Source organism: Parasteatoda tepidariorum, chromosome 4, assembly GCF_982258835.1.
Source record: "Parasteatoda tepidariorum strain Cologne lab strain chromosome 4, Ptep-v5.0, whole genome shotgun sequence".
Taxonomy (NCBI): domain Eukaryota; kingdom Metazoa; phylum Arthropoda; class Arachnida; order Araneae; family Theridiidae; genus Parasteatoda; species Parasteatoda tepidariorum.
The window spans coordinates 96,898,210-96,902,795 of record NC_141758.1 but is presented as its reverse complement, the minus strand read 5'-3'; positions in this window follow the sequence as shown (position 1 = coordinate 96,902,795).

The window sequence follows — 4,586 nt, the reverse complement described above, 5'->3', positions numbered from 1 at the left end:
AATTATAATTAAAAAAAAATCAAATTTTGAAAAATAAACAGCAATTGCAGCTACTAAATTAGCGATGCAACCTATAAATATTTAGTATTTAACCTATAGGGGAGAGTGGGGTCAATTGTAACACTTTTTACTTAACTATTTTTAACTAACAAAAAATCCAATATATTATTAGTATTAATTGACAGACGAGTAAAGTAGACTATCCTCTACTAGAAGAAAATAATAAAAACCTTATTTTAAATGTTATTATATTAGTTATTAACAATTTTTGACAGTCGTGCACTTGTTACAATTGTCCCCACTTACGGGGTCAATTGTAACAGTTCATAAATTCTACTAAAACATAGTTAATTATACATATTATCAAAGTTGAGATATATTTTTTTATTGATCAAAATAGTAGTGATATTTTAGGAGTAAAAATAATAATGAGCAGAGACCTAATGGGTTAAACTTTTAACTTTAAGGGGTTAAAAATTTTAATTTATGCTGTGAAAAGGTGACAAATAAAATAATGCACATGCAACATAATATAAATGATATAGGAAACTATTGGTGGTTCTTAAAGAGTTAAGTAATGGTTTGTAAACATAAGAAATGGGGCCTACGGGGTTAAACAATTGCAATTGAAATTATGAATTTTATTTTCAGCTGTTTCAATCGCCCCTTTACTTATTGTTACAATCGTCCCCAAGGCGTCATTTCAGCTTCATTTGTTAAAAACAATGCTAGTTAATTAATAAAGCTAATAATTTTTTTTTTGAAATGTTAATTAAGGTGTCCACTTACATATTCGGTTAACAATTTTTATTTGTTTAAACAAAATTACTTTGTTACAATATAATATTCTAATACCAAAAAAAGTACTTACGTAGCGTGAAAATATCTTTTGTGATCTAACTCTTTCAAAATTACATAAAAATGGTTGTCAGCAGGTGTGTACATGTAGATTTATTAAATACACCTTGTGCGCCACCTAGGAACCAAATCTAGAACCCGACATTCGAAATTTTTGCTCTGTTACAATCGTACCCTGTTACAATTGACCCCACTCTCCCCTACTGCTGAACACAGAATATTCATTTCGGACGAATAAAGGAAGAAGCGTCTGGCGAAGACAAAATTTAGTTCGTTTACATCTGTCTTCCTCCCCCCCCCCTTTCTGGGAAGCGTTTATTCGATTTACGAAACAATAATGAAGATAAACAAATTTGTAAAGGCTACGATTAAAAGATAAATTATTTTGTGAAGGGTCCGTTTTTAAGTTAAAATATTTTGTGAAGGGTCCGTTTTTAATCTTCCGTTCCAAATTTCTTCTAAACAGACCCCTGACAATTCTCTTTCTAAACGATGTTCTTGTATACTTATAGTATTGTAAGGGCAGCAAAAAAAAAAAAAGGCAAATACGAAACAATCAAAGTAATTTGCAGCGAGGCAAATAAGAACAGCTATTGACATAGTTAGAGAAGAGAATAAAAAAAAGGGTACGTTAAGAGACTTTTGAGTTAATTCGGTTGTGGCGAAATTAAAGAGCATTCCTCTTTTGAATTGTACTTTTATAAAGTAAAAGCAACAGAAAATACAGGATAGTTTCCCTTAGAATAAGTCTTGGTACATAGTAAAACAGTTGCAACAGTAGCAAAATGGCGTATTAAAGTTGAGATAAGTTACTCTACATAAGTTAAAATGCTAATTAACGATAAGTTAATTAGTTACAGAGAATTAGTTGAAATATAATTCTTTCTGATCTAACTTCTTTTTCTTAACTTAGACTAAATATTTGTTTGTGCATTTTACTGTAATCGTGGTAGATTTTTGTTTTATGAACCTGGCAACTTCCATGCGTAACTATTTTATGTTCCACATGGCAACATGCCTGTCTTTGTGCTAAGTCTCTGGGTAAATATATAGTGAAAGAATTGAAATCTTTGAGAAAGAATCACTGTGAAAGAATTTAGAATGTGTCACATAAGTGAATTGAAACTTGACGGGCTTGGCTTATTCGAAATAGAATGGAAAGAACAGATGCTAGCGTAAAAGCCACGTTTAAACGACCAATCAGGATCGAGATACCCCCACTACGTCACTTGCAAGCATCCCATTTTTACATTTGTTATCACTAAGGAATTTCTTATTGCCAAAAAGAAAGTAATTAAGTTTGAAAACACGTTTGTTTTGTCAGAATATAAAATTTTTTCAGCAAACTATTTCCATTCCCCGTTATTTTCCAAAATAGCATCCGACAGTAAATTTTCCCTTTCGACCAATCAATATTTGATGCTGAGATACACTTAAATCTTTCGATTCAATATTCATCATAGGTCTGAAAATACCTATAATAATCCTACCCTATCTATCAAAGTTTAACAAAAAATTTTCCTCCCTTAAACTTAGTTCCTCTAGAAATTATCAACACCTGGCATTCCATTCAATTCAATTAAAAGAAGATGTAGTTAATAAAGCAAACATGCATAATTCCGCTGCTGGGAAAATGTCTCTTAAGAACAAAACAAGATTGTTCACTTGCAAGATTTCCCAATATATTTAAGTAGGTTTTTTTCAACAATGTTTTTCTTTTGTAACTAGTTAATGCAATTTATTTTTGTATTTTGTTTTTGTATTAAAATATTCCTTTTCTTTTTTCCTAGACTTTTCACAAAACCATCAGGGTACAGAGAGAGCAATTTCTAGACATTTGTCGTGCTCTCTCGATAGAAGAGGTTTTATGACTCCCGGAGCTGGTACCCTCTGACGACGTCAGCTTCGGTTGTCATTTCTATATTTTCATTATTTTCATTGTTTTCTTCTTTAGAGTTTTCTATTGATTCTGAAGAATACATTTACTGCGATATCTCAAAAGAAATAATGGAACTTTTCATTACTTTAAAGTTGAATTACGATACATTCTTAATTCAATTCATCACATCTGGGTATCAAAACTACAACTAAATTAATCAAAGATAGATTCATTTGGTCGAATATAAACAAAGATTGCAGACTCGAACATGTATTCCATGCCATAGAGCAAAAATATGACGTCACATCACAACTAATCCAGAAATATTCCCTTTATCAACAAGATTGTTGTTGTTGTTAATTTACGTCGCACTAGAGCTGCACAATGGGCTATTGGCGACGGTCCGGGAAACATCCCGGAGGATGATCCGAAGACATGCAATCACAATTTTGATCCTCTGCGGAGGGGATGGCACCCCTGCTTCGGTAGCCCGACGACCTGCGCGCGAAGTCGAGCACTTTACGGTAGCACAGTTTAACGAGGACCAATACCGCACACCCTCGGTCCCAACGCAGACTGATCCAAGTGGTCACCCACCCGCACGCTGACCGCAGCCAGTGATGCTTGACTTCGGTGATCTGCTGGGAACCGTGTCTTAACGATCAGTCCACTGCGGGACTTATCAACAAGAAGATTTGAAATTGTTTTTTATTTCTGCTATTCATGCAACATACATTTGCAGGCTTGTGTGCTCAATTAAGGCTTATAAACCTTAGTCAAATAGAAAAATTCAGAGGATATCCAAGGTTATATTGGGATTCGAACCCGCTGCCTCCACACTTTGCACAGCGTTTGGCGAGTTATTCCGCTCGGCCAGCGATACCCCAGAAGATATGATCATGTCCACACAAATTTAATATTGGCGGCCAGGAAGTCGAGCAACCAGCGTGTCTGACTTTGAAGCCAGTGGCTACTGGTTCAAATCCCGCCCATGGCATGGATGTTTCCCTCTCTGTGTGTTGTTCTCTGCTCTGTGATGTGAGAAAAAAAGTTCAGGGATTGCCGTGAAAAAAATAAAAAAATTTAATAGGATCACTAACAGATTCAGAGCCGACCGACGCGTGTAGGGGGCAGGGAACTGTCCTTGCATCAGAAAGGTCCTGGGTTCGAATCCTGGGCAAGATATGGATGTTTCTTTCTGTCTCTATGTGTTCTATGTCCTTTCTCCTTTGTGTGTGAATGTGACCCACCCTATAAACGGGATGTGGTTGTGTGAATGGTGTGGCAGAAGTCGAATTCCTGACCATAGATGGCGCCACTGAAAAACAGAAACAATCGCACCTCCACTGCCTAAACAAGCACACGACAAAAAAAAAACAGATTCAGAAGATAAACAGAACTATCTTCCTGCGATCTACCTATTCACACAGAAGCAGCGCCGTAAGAAGATTCAGAGCCTGATTTATCATAAGGCTTGAGAGGCCCAGGCCAAAGGCCCCCTCATTTTGGGGGGCCCCTTAAATGTTTCAAATACTTTCTTTTTGCGTTGTTTCTTAAGAATGTCGCTTAGAATCATGAGTTAAAGAAGATTAAAATAAATATAAGCTCAAGTTTACTAATATATCGTAATTTATATATGTCATAATAATTTAAAAACACTTCATAACGAAATAGGAAAGTTTTGTTTTAAAGTAACGAATAGGGGGCCCCGTGGCAGTTTTGCGCCTCGGGCCCCCTCATTTCTACATCAGGCCCTGAGAATATTATATTGCTGAAACAGTTGCGGGAGAGATCTACAGTACGTGTATAACACGATTTGGAATGCCAACCCGAAAAATAAATATCGCCA